We start from the raw sequence: 12,265 nt of genomic DNA on the forward strand, positions 1-12,265 counted from the left end.
TTCCTACTCCGATTCTTATTCAGTATTTTCTGTGACTCTCCTTTATTATACCTTTCTAGTGCAATGGAAACTTTAGCTATCTGTGGTCTAGCCTGAACTGTACATGGGGCAGTGACAATGGCCTTCTGACCCTATGGCTCTTCCTGGCTGTGGATAGAATTGATAGCACTTTTTCAATTTCTCCCTTGTCTTTGCTTGAACATACTGGAATTACAACCTCTGACAAAGGTAACATCCCTTTTGTAGTGGAAACAAAAAGGGTGTGTAATGAATTGGTTAAGATTACATTGCATGTTTAGATGATGAAATCCAACTGCAGCTCAATTCCTTTATTTCCTCTAGCTGGACCTGGTCTTTCAATAAGACATTATTGACTGGCATCTTCCCCAAACAGGTGCTTAGGAATATAGTCTTGCTGCTTTGAGTCCTTTAGACTGGAAAACAACTATGGTATAGGTCAAGAGGATCAGGTATGAGACAATAATGCCCAGTACCTTAGGACATGCACTGCAGATGATTCATATCCAGGTGGTATTAATGGAATAAAGGGTCCTTAGACTTATATGGGGAGCTAGTGCTTTTCAAATTAACTAAGGTGGCAGAATATGAGTTACAGGTTTATTTGCCATTTCTTTGCAAAAATTCTAGGACCAGGAGGAGATAGAGGAGGAAGGCAATTTTTAAAATAATTCACCACTATAGATTGTGCTATAATGACATTATAAAAGGAATTTTTAAATTTTATGAAGATGAAATCAATGCCACAATGTGTGGTATTAACAAATGCTATCTTTTTACCACAAATCATATCAACTTTGGTTACTCTGGATAGCAAATTATTGGCCTCTTTCTTCTTTTTCCCTTAAATTACTTTGGCTTGTGGTTTGTCTTTTTTTTCTTTTATTTTTCAAAAACAAGATTGCTTACAATTTTTGCTTTTAAAAATGATATAATACCCATATTGGCTGCAGAAAATATTTAAAATGTGTGCCTTTCAAAGAATGATCAGATCATTTATTCATCTTTAGATAAAGATGATTATATTCATCTCAATTATTTTTGCCAAGGACTGTAACACTAATTTTACTCTTTCTAAAAATTAAAATAGCAAACAGTTTATATAAGGTGTTGATAATTACCTATATTATTGTACTGCTGTGACAGATGTTGGCAAAAAAGCCTAAAATGCCTACAGCTGTGCACTCCATGACATCTAGTTTATACTCAGACAGAAGGCTAACAGATGTTCTGAACTGTCACTTTGCCTAAATGTTTTTAAAGTCTAAGGACCTGCTTTATAATTCGCCGGAGTCTGGTTTGGTTTCACAGAGGTTCTCAGAATTCCCATCTGTGACAATTAATGCTGAAGACATTGATAAATCAACTCTTGTGTTTTCTCTCTTCTTTAACAAACAGACATCAGTTTATACATGGATGGTAGATTGTGAAGGCTGTTTTTATATACATCCTATTTGTAAAATTATCTCCTTAAACACAGATAGAATTGGGCTATAAGAATACATGGAGGTTTGTTTTGAGCCATGGAAAGGGCCAGGAAATCACCTATTCTTTTCTTTCTGCTAAATTTTATGCACCTTGGAAGTAAAATGTTAACCATTTCCAATGACAATTTTCCAAAGTTATATTTGTTCTAGTGAATAAAAATTTTTTTTTAATTTTTATTCAGCATGTCAACAGTTCTGCTCATAACAATAACTCTTAATTGTGCAGCCTGTTAGAAAAATGAAAGAAGACAATAAATGGCATTGAGAAAGTACACAGCACATCTTCTCCAGCTTGACACCCTAATACTTCCTCTTCCCAAACATACCTTCAGATCCCTCATACAGAATTACTGCCCCGTGCAAAGGCCATCAATGCCTTATTTGCTGTTGCTCTTAATTTTAACAAGCTGGATTCCTGTAGTACACTTGCTTAATAGTTTAAACATTCTGTTAACAATCAGGTGTTTGGCCTATCCTGTTTCTCGTCTATTCTGTAAAGAAATATAACTCCAAATAGTACATCTTTCTGGGTTTGTTTCTAAATTAGTCCCCACACTTAATTATGAGGATGAGAGGGATGCCTTATTCCTCTTTGTTATAGGCTAAGCTCTCAGTAATCCCAAACAAAAGAGCCAGTTCTGGAAGATATAGGATTTGCTAGCAGGATTATGGTCTCATAGATAATGATGTGCAGTCAGCAGAAGCGAAGCTTTATTTTAATTCAAATAAGCTAGTAAACAAACCACTGACAAGTCTGCTGGTGAGAGTAACTGGCTGCTGTTGCCACATTGGCAGCAAAATTATAGAAAATCTATTATACCCTGTTCACCATATGTTTAATTTAATACAAGATACAAATTAAACTATTCACAGTGCCTATTAAAATAACAATACTTTTTTATATTTGAATGTTTTAAAATAATTTCTACTGACCTTTTAAAGGGCAGTTTTGATATAGGTGACTATCAGGGGTGGAGGGAGGTAGTTAATAAAAGGCAAAAAATTGTAATTGCCTTCCTGAAAAAATAAAAGTATAAATGTTCACTGGTTTGCGGATGTTAATAAGGTTAATTAGCAGTCATGTGTTCTGCTACTACTATATTTCCCTCCCATCCTTTGGGTTTCTGAGGCTAGAGTTTTAAGAGTGATATTTAGTTTGACCTATGTGAGTCTGTCCTCATGAAATCATTACCTGGATCAAGCCAGCCTATGGGTAGCCTTAGAACTAACGCCAGTTGAGACCTATAATCTGAAAACTGAGTTTAAACTCTAGGCCCAACTTTGGTATGGAAAAAGGCACAGACTTTTATATTACTGCTGTTAGTCAATTTCTCCATAGCCAAAAGATCCTAAGGGGAGCCAGAATTAAGAGGCTTCCTTCCAGAGAAAGGAGAGAAGAAAAAGACAAACCCACAACAAATTTGTTCATAACAAATTTTTCTCTTGTACCCACAACAGTCGGCAACCAGTGATGCTTGCTTGAGTCTGTGGGGACTCAGTCTACCAGATTCTAAAGACCAGACTGGGTTTTAAAGTTATAGAGCTAGATTTGAAACCCATATCTACTATTTCTCAGCTGTGAAACCACAGATATTTAACCTAGCTGGATCTTCCTTTATTCTGTAATGAGGGGACATTGGGGTGAGGGGAAGTATAATAATTCCAATTTTATGGTATTATTATGAGAAGTAAATAAGAGAAAGTATCTGGTACATAATAGATACTCATTAAAGATTGGTTCCTTTCCTCTTTTACTCTCAAGCAAATAGAAATGTTGCTCTTTCTTCAAAGGTGAAGGGAGAGTGTTAGGAGGAGGAGCTGGAGGGGGAGATATGAACAAAAATTCGTGAAATCAGTTTCTTTGGATCATTAATTCCTTTCCACCGCCAAAACTCAAAATGGCATTCTCCTTTTCTCTCAAAATTCACCATAATACTTACTCTCTTTAAGACTGTATCGGTAAGCCACCCAAACCAGCTCCCTATTGTTGGGCATATGAATTAGAAAAATAAAAAATAACCATTACACTTAGAGATATCTTTTCCAACTTTTACGTACAGATTTTGCACTGAGTCTACAATTGTGTTCATGGGGTTGCCTCATGTGATTTTTGATTCAGAGAATAGAAGTCTAGGAGATCCAACTACGTACTGGTAATTACAATATGCATAAGGTGTACACTTGGAAAATGGCCTTAGTTTCAATTGTTCTTGAAGTCCAACAGATGATATTAATATTTTACCCAAAAATCGAGTAAATTTATCTCAGATTGATGCAAGAAGCGATTTTCAAAGCATGGTCCTGGTAAGGATATGCCAGAGAAACACCAGACAAATATCCATGGTCCCTTCTCCTCTCTCCAGTAACCTGTTATTCAGAGGTTGAGAGATCAGAGATATTTCCATTTATCGAAACACTGGATATATCGTTAAATTAAGAAACTGAAAAAAAGGGTCACAAAATTTGTGGCATATTTTAAGTGTTTAGCATTTTAAAATTAATACTTTTAACACATGAAGACAAAACACGATTGTACGTATAACTTCATTTTGTATATAACAAAGGCATTTAAATGGATTTAAAGGCTCTCCACAGGCCTTGCTTCTACCTCTAAATTTCCACTTAGTTACACCCTTCTCTAGTCCCTGTTGTCAGGTCCCAGAGCATAAAACAGACTGAGGGAGCCTCAGAGCTCCAGAAGTGTGAGAAGGGTGAGAAGGCAGGCCATGCTGGCTAGGTACATGGCCACTTAGCAGACAGGCCGCCAGCGAGCCTGCACTGTCACCTTCCCCACCTCAGGTTTCCAGGTCCGTGGCTCCTGACCTGAGAGCCGCTCTCCTCTGAGAGTGTCTCCCAGTCCCTTGCTGGCCCAGTCTCGGTACCTGACTTTCCACTCCCGAACCCTCCCCGGTCTCCAGGGAACCACGATCCAGCCCCCCAGAGAGGTTCTCCTGGGCTCGCCGTTTCGCCCACGGGGTATGGGGAACGAACCCAACTGGACACACTGTGCACCCGGAGGAACAGACGGTTCCAAATTCATTTCCGCATTTGAGTCTAAAGTCAGCAAGATCTTGGCCGCCCGCCTGCGCCTCGGAGCAGCCCACGAGCCGGTGAAGGCGCGTGGGGAACGGGGGCCTGGAAAGCCCGGGCTTCGACTCACTCAGCCAGTACAGCTCCGAGGAGGGGCCTCAGCCTCCTTCGGGGCCAGGGCCGCACCCGAGCCGCGCTAGGCCAGGGGTCCAGACGCGCACGGAAGGGGGCTGGCGGACACAGCCGGGTGGTGGCGCAGTTCCTGGGGGCACAGGGCAGCCCAGCCCGCCGGCCCGCGCCTCCGCTTCCCCACTCCAGCGAAACTGGACAAGGCCGACCCACCCAGCCGGGCCCGATCCCTCAAGACACTTTCGGCCTCAGCCCCCGTTTCTCCTCGGGTTTCCACAGACCCAGGAAAGGACGGAGGCGGCGAGCAGGCTGACTAGAAGTTTATTCTAGAGGCTTTGAAAAATGAGGTTTCCAGGTCTCTTCGCACGCGCGCGCGCGTTCTCGGGCTACAGGTTCGAAGCTAGAGTTTGAATTTAAGCCACGTCCTGGGACAGGTCGCGTTCAGCGTGGGCGTCGGCCCCGCCGCGGCCCCCGGCCTCTTTGAAGTGCGCGTCAAGTGGGGTGTCGGGTCGTTTTGTTTTTTCTCTAAGGGAATAATTCAATCGTATTAGGCCAGGTTACATGCTCATAATACCCAGGTGTATTTAAAAGCACCCGCGTTTCTAAACCTCCCGCAGAAAGTGGGAAGCAATCGCCCCCTCGGACCTGGCGCCGCTGCGCCAGCTGGAGCCGCGCTTCCCCACAGTCGGGCGGCCAGTGGAGGGCGAGGAGCGCGCGCGTCACGAGAGGCGGCCCCGGCCTCCCAGAGCCCGCACCGGGAGGCCGAGGGCTCGGGACTCGAGCCGTCTGAGTCCGATTTCTTTCCACGTGCAGAGGGTGGAAAGTGGCCAGTCAGGGCGTGATTGATTGCTTAAGGAGAGAGAAGCCACAGCTTTCACGGTAGTTGATAACTAAAGAATGACATGCTGCCATCTGTGTGAAACCCGTGATGTATATGATCATTGGTTCACTGGAACATCCAGACCCTGATCGTGCGTATCGTGTTTCCTTATAAGCAGCACTCGCTATTTAAAAACAGGTCCCGGGTGCCCCTCTTGCTGATCCTGTCTGCCATTAGCCCGCTTAATTCCCTTTTTGTAAATTCCCCTCTTTACCTTTCTTTCCTCCCTCCCTCCCTCTCTTTCTTCTTTCCTCCTCTCCTTTTCACCTTTCTCTTTTTCTTCCTCAATCTAGGTGGTTTGTGCTGAATGATATTTATTCACCGACGTCCCAGTCTGAGGGTGAGGGGAAAACCCCACCCTCCACATCTCCCTAGCTAGGCTTGCGCTTGTAAAATATGGGGTTCAGCTTTGGCTCCAGAGCGCTTTTGAACAGTAAAGTTTCCAATTCAGAGCCACCTCTAAATAAATGCCCATAAATTTCCCAAGCCCGTGAGAAAGCCATTTCTACAACCCAGCATCGTCTGGGTGATGTGTGTTTGCTCCAACCAGAGAGGCACTGGTCAGTCACCTCAGTGTCTGCCCTCTGGATACAGAAAGTGCTTTTGTTTGTGTTTTTTGGTTTGTTTATTGTTTGTTTTTTTAAAAGCAGTTTTCCAGTTGTAGACTACTGGTTCCTGATTCCCTCATCTATCAAGACAGTTTGTCAGTTTGGCCCTGCACCTTGCATTTCACATTCCACATTTTTTAGTTAAACGTTGAAGCCTTTCCGTATGTCAGATGGGATGTCATTGCATTACAGTTTTTGAGACAACTTTTGCTGACTTGCCTAAAAAATATGTCGTCCTGATCTCCCACAGGAGAGCGAGGTCAACTGAGGGATTTTTCAACTTTCTTATGGCTAGGATTGAATAGATCCAAGTAATAAGATATATCAGGTTTCCTCACCTTTAGTCACCTTGGGCTACTCACGGATGCACTCCTATCTTACAGTCTTAGATTCAGCCCAAAACCCCTCAGTGGAAAGAAGACAGCAGTTCAGATTATTCTTTCAGGTTGTTGTAAAGAAAGGAAATGTTTTTTTTTTCAGTTAGGAGCATCCTTTGTAAGTTTTGATATCCAAAAAATATATATGACACAAGAAGCAGGAAGAGATCTTCAGTTATTCCAGTGGATTATTTTTTATGAAAACACTGGCTAAAACATTTTACATTCACCCTTCCTCATTCCACCTTTAGTTGGAAGAAGTTTCTAGTATTCATTTAATTTTGTATAATGCCCCTACCCTCTCCTACAATACCATAAGTAACAAATTCACACACCTTAGCCTGTTCTGTTGAAAGTCACTCTTGATTTACTCTCTTCACTTCCCTTCTACCCCCAATGCACTCACACTTTTACAGACACATTTTTCTTGATCCAGAGAGTATTGGGAGGTGCATAACTTTTTTAGTATTGTCTTGACTTTCATTCTTTTCTAACTGAGATTGGACTCTTTATCCTGTGATACAAAATGAATTTTTGAGAAACAACCATGCGAAAAATTACTTAATTTTCTGTTTTGATGTATTTGTTTTTCAAGCTTCATAGGAAAGGCTTTAGTTGGTGTTTAAATGACAGTCCGTGAAAATTCCTTATTAGATGACTCCAGACCAATTGTAAACCAATAACATAATTGTTTCCAAAAGGGAAAGTGGAAGTTGAGATCAGTTACGTCGAGGGATTCATTTGAGTGTTTATCTTTAAAATGGTTTATGAGAAGAAAGGGAGAAATGAACTGGGTGGAGGACAGAGGTAGAGAATCCAGTGAAAACATGTTTTTAAGATTAAAGCCATTTTTCCACACTATTGTCTTGCCACAAGTGACAACACAGAGCAGGAGTCATGAAAGTGGATTCCTGTCACTCTGGGCTATTGGAGGCCCAGAGAGCCCTGGCATTAGTTCCTATAGAAAGGTAGACAAACCTAGTTGGTAACGAACACCATCCCCCACAGCGCCCTCACTGCCAAGTGTTCAGGCTCTCTCAGAGTTGATACAGACCTTAGGGGGGGTCTAGGTGGCAGGGCTTCCCTTGTGAGAGGAAGCGGATGCTCTCTGTGGAACTGAGAGGGAGGAAGCCAGGTGGCTGTAAGAGCAAGCCTGAGGGGATAGGGTGCTGTAATAGGAAGGCTGTGGCCACCAGTCCCTCGCATGGCTGCAATTAGTGAGTCAAAGCTAGCTAATGATGAATCAAAAAGAGCCAAAAGTAGGACCTTCTGGGTGCTAAAGACTAACCTTTAGCTTGTTCCACTCCTCCCACTGGGCTCCCATCCTAGGTTTTCCAGGATTGGAGACCTTACTGGAGGAAAGGGCAAGTATGTTAAGAAAACATGCCCAGCCCCTGTCTAGCATGCGCGTACTGGCGGGGTCTTGCAGAGATGGGGAGAAACACCTTGGGATGAAAGAAGCCCTCAGTGATCTGTGTGTCTGGCTCATACAGTTGTGCACGGCCAACCAGAGAGTGGGGGAGAGGAAAGTCTCATTTTTTTTTTCAGTCACTCTATCTGGGGTTGCTTATCTCCTCTTCCCCCAACCCTCTGCCTCACCCCATCAGGACCAAATAGAATTGAAACTTCATTGCCTTTGCCTGTACTGAGCCTAAAAACTCAGGGTTTGATAAGGTTACTGCACCAATGATACAACTGTAGATTTTTAAAAGCCTCCTCAAAGAGACAGATGTTTGGGCTGATTAAGAATTGAGGAGGAAACCTGCAGCTGCACCAAGGAATAATCTATTGGACAAATATTTTAATAAAAAAATATGAAGAGATCAGCCCGACCTTGCAAGGTCTTCTGCTTTAAAAAAATCTTTATCAAACCCCTATTCTATGGCTTCAATAAACAGAACCCATTACCTCACGGCATCTTTTGTTGGCCCCATACAAGAGAGAACAAAATGGTTATTCAGGGGAACGCTTTCGATTTTTATTGTGGGTAGCCTGCACAAAGAGCCGTGTTATTGTATTTAAAAGAACCATCTGTAGCAGAAACAATGGCATCAAATTATCTTTGAATACCCACTGAAAAAACATAAAGCTTTTTTTTTTATTCTTCTTCTGTACGGTGGGGGGATAGAGCAGTGTTAGGATAACTGACTTTTTTGTTGTTCTCTGGGTGCATTCTTCTCGCTCCCCCTCTCTCTCCCCCTCACCCTCTCTCTCTTCTCTCTCTCCCTCTCCCTCTCTCTCTCTTTTAAAAAATCAGCCATTTGGGGTTTTAAGCCATAAACGATTTTTCTTGTTGCAGGGGATTGCAGTGGCAAAGCTAGGCTAGGTCTTGGAGGCTGGTGTAAGGCGATGCGGGTGAAGGCAGGAGGCTGATGGAAAGACTGGGGGGAAGAAAAGCCGAAATGGATTCACGGTGCCTTGGATGAAGGACGAGAGGGGAACTGCAAGCTCCTTCAACTGGTTCTGTCCGGTGAGAAGTGATCAAGCTTGGGCTGACAAGAGGCTCAGGGAGCCCTCACGTTCTTTCGCTTTTTTACCTGCCAATCAAACTGCTACAAGACAACACCCTGATCTGGCATGGACATGTAAGTAGCTTGCAACCCAACTTTGACATTCACTGCTAGCTCACTCCTCCCCCCACCTCACTTTCTTCCCCACTCATTCTGTTTTTCTTTCTTTTTTTTTTTCTTTTGACCTTTAAGAGATCTGGAAATACACCCTGTGTGGCAGTCATTTAACACTGGTAGATTTAAGTCTGAAAGCGTTAACTTTTGGAATTAAATTCTAATTTAGATTTAACAAATGCAGAAATGAAATGACATTATTTCATTCTATTTTGGAGGTTTTGGTACTGAACTTAATCGGTTGTCTTACAAGGGTGTGTTTCTTTTACTATGAAACTGAAGAAATCTGTGAGCCCCCAGAAAGAAACCCACTAATGAAAAATTCAGGCTTCCATCTTAAAAATGTTAAACTCTAGCATTTCACCCCCACAAAGAACCTCTTCCAGACCAATGTTACTAAATGGAAAGAGTGATTTGATTCAAAAGGTACATATCATTAAGGGGTTGCTACTACTTCAATCGGCGTCTTAACTATTTGGTGGTGGTTAGGGGTGGGGGGAAGTTGCAAAACAAGAGGAAGGGGACATGGCGATACCTCGTTTTTTTATAAGAGATTGACATAGAGGAAGACAGAAATGCAAGAGGGCAGGATAAGCAGGAAATATTACCTGAGAGAAGGAATTACAGAGCATGGCGAAGCTGGAAGGTGGGAGGGTTTCTGCGGGAAGTCGAGCGAGGGGTGATGGGGGCTTGCTCTTTGGCGCCCTCTAATGGCAACTTGAACCAATGTTTTACTTTCGTAATGCAGTACTGGGAAAAGCAGCTGGGTTTTTGTTATTGCCGTTGGTTTTTTTCCTCCGCAGACTTAGAAACTAGAGACTATTAGTGGAGTAAATTGATTGTTTTCAGCCTAGGAACTTATATATATATGTCTTAAACTCACCAGTGTTTCCTCCTCAAACATCCCCTCCTCTCCCTAAATCTTGTTAGACTAATAGAGGAGGACAGGCTAATGGCAAATTGACTTATGGAGGGTGGTCCACGCCCAATTAGCCATTGCGGGCGGGGGAGAAGGAGTAGGAATCGTTTCCTACCTGAACAGCATTCTGACTCTTCTAACATACTCGAGAGGTGTAGGGGGGTGGAGTAGGAAGGGATGATTTGGAAATTGCAGATTCTGACACGGGCTCATTATAATACAATTTTAAGGGGGCTCTTGGGAACCTCTGTTATTGCGACATGTGGTGGTCAGGGGGCTTTCCTTCCCGCCTTCTTTTTCTTTTTTCTTTTTCTTCTTTCTTTTTCTTCTTTCTTTCCTTCTTTTTTCTTTTCTTTTTTTTTAATTTGATAGATAAAGGTTAATCTTGGGCTGAATGATAGAGCTATGATTGACAAGAGAAAAGGTGTTGAGGGCAGGTCGCGCTGTCTTATTTACAGCCCACTGCTTGCTGTAGAGTCTTTGTTAGGACTGGAAAGCTAATTTAGTGCTGATCAAAAGCACCACAGAGTTAAAGGACTGGTAATGACTGCTAATTTCATTTCAGCCTCATGCATCCCCAACTGCTGTAATTAAAGACACGCTATTTAAATACAGGTGAAGGATTTTTTTTTTTTTAGTTGGGTGGGGGGGGGGGGGTGGGTGGATTACAATTTTATTTAGATCTTTTCTTATACTCTACTTGGGTGTTATGTAGTCCCAAATTAGATTTTATTATTATTATTATTTAGAGCCGCTCCTTGTCATTTATACCTGGCTTTGCAGAATCGGAAGCGTGAAATGTGTCACTCACATAAAAGCCCCTGTTTAAAGAAAGGGTGGGGCGGGGGAGTGCAGAGGAGTAACTATTTAGGGGTGATTTAAATATTTAGGTCTCCTTTTTTTCTCCTTCAAATTAATAGAAAGGCCTTCGATATAGTTAAAAGTATTTGAAACTGGGGGCAAGGTTAACAGGCCAAAGGGATCAGTGTCAGCTTTTTAAGTACTTCTAAAAAGATCATGTGAACAGATGGAAAAATATATTTTTAATTAAATAATTTCCCCCACACTATAGCTGCAGTGTTGGCTCAGAAACCGTGTAATTTCTCATCCGATAGGAGTTTCTTTATAAGAACATCAAAGGATAAAAAGCTCTACATTTTCGTAGTTGGTTAAAATTGATAACCACCCCCCCATGCGCGCGCGCGCACACACACACATATACACACACATATACACACACACCCACACACACACACACATACACACACGTATACCCAAAAAAGAATTTAGCCTTTAATCTCTTTTTATCCACGAAGACTAAAGCTCTGTACTCGACCCCGCGAGCGGCTCTCGCCTTCCGGGGCTGGAACCCGACTCAGATGTGAAGCGGCACTGAGCCGCTGCGCAGGTTCGTGCCCAGCGCCCCCTGTTGGACACAGTAGGAGCTGCGCAGCGCCAGTCCCGGAAATCGCTGGAATCCTGCTCTGGGGTTAGAGAAAACTCTTTATTGCCCTCCAAAAAAGAAACGGGACGCGGAAACAAATTTTTACATCCTTGAAAGATAATATAATATTAACTCAATAAAAAACTAAAGAGGCGATACTACAATTTTAATTCAATAAAAAATAAAGACTGTCCTATTCCTCCTCCTCACATCCCAGCCATCCCCCACCCGGTTTGGTTTTGTAACTCTTTTGAAAGGTTCTGCGATGGTAAAACAGGTAAAGAAAAGTGAGGAAAAACAAAGCATTTTTTCTGTAGCCGTGGAGAATCAAGCAAAGTATACTTCCTCCGTTTTGTCCACATTTCAAAAAATTAAACGGAAGATGCTGCTGCTTGCTGTTTTGACGTTATCAGCAGCGTCTTGCATGCCCTCAGAGGTCCTGCAAGTATTGTAACTGAGCCTTCGAGTAAACGAAATAACTTGCTTTTATGTATTTATTTCCAGAGTATAATTAAAAGACCAGTCTCTTCTTTGAGTGTTTCCCATCCCCCAAACCAATCCTGGTCAAAGTTTTCCCTTCCCAGATACTGGCTAAGAAACACATACTGGCTAAGAAACAGGTGCCTGGTATCTTTTTTCTTTTATCTTAGCCGCAGGATTTCGGGGAAGGTGTGCCAATGGTAAGGAAGGTTTTCTTTGAAATTCAGCATTTCGTTGACCAGGAATCCAAATTATCCTAGGGAAGGGGG

The 12,265-nt window shown here is 42.5% G+C and overlaps 1 long non-coding RNA gene across 2 annotated transcripts in view; it reads left to right on the forward strand.

Annotated features, from left to right (window-relative positions):
• The window catches only part of LOC134739205 (uncharacterized), a 129,770-nt gene that overhangs the window by 79,754 nt on the left and 37,751 nt on the right, over positions 1–12,265 (forward strand). For both annotated transcript variants that reach the window (XR_010125793.1, XR_010125794.1), the window contains exon 3: positions 8,829–9,114. This is a non-coding gene — a long non-coding RNA (uncharacterized LOC134739205). The remainder of the gene's footprint in view (positions 1–8,828; positions 9,115–12,265) is intronic.

Source organism: Pongo pygmaeus, chromosome 2 (assembly GCF_028885625.2).
Source record: "Pongo pygmaeus isolate AG05252 chromosome 2, NHGRI_mPonPyg2-v2.0_pri, whole genome shotgun sequence".
Classification (NCBI taxonomy): Eukaryota; Metazoa; Chordata; class Mammalia; order Primates; family Hominidae; genus Pongo; species Pongo pygmaeus.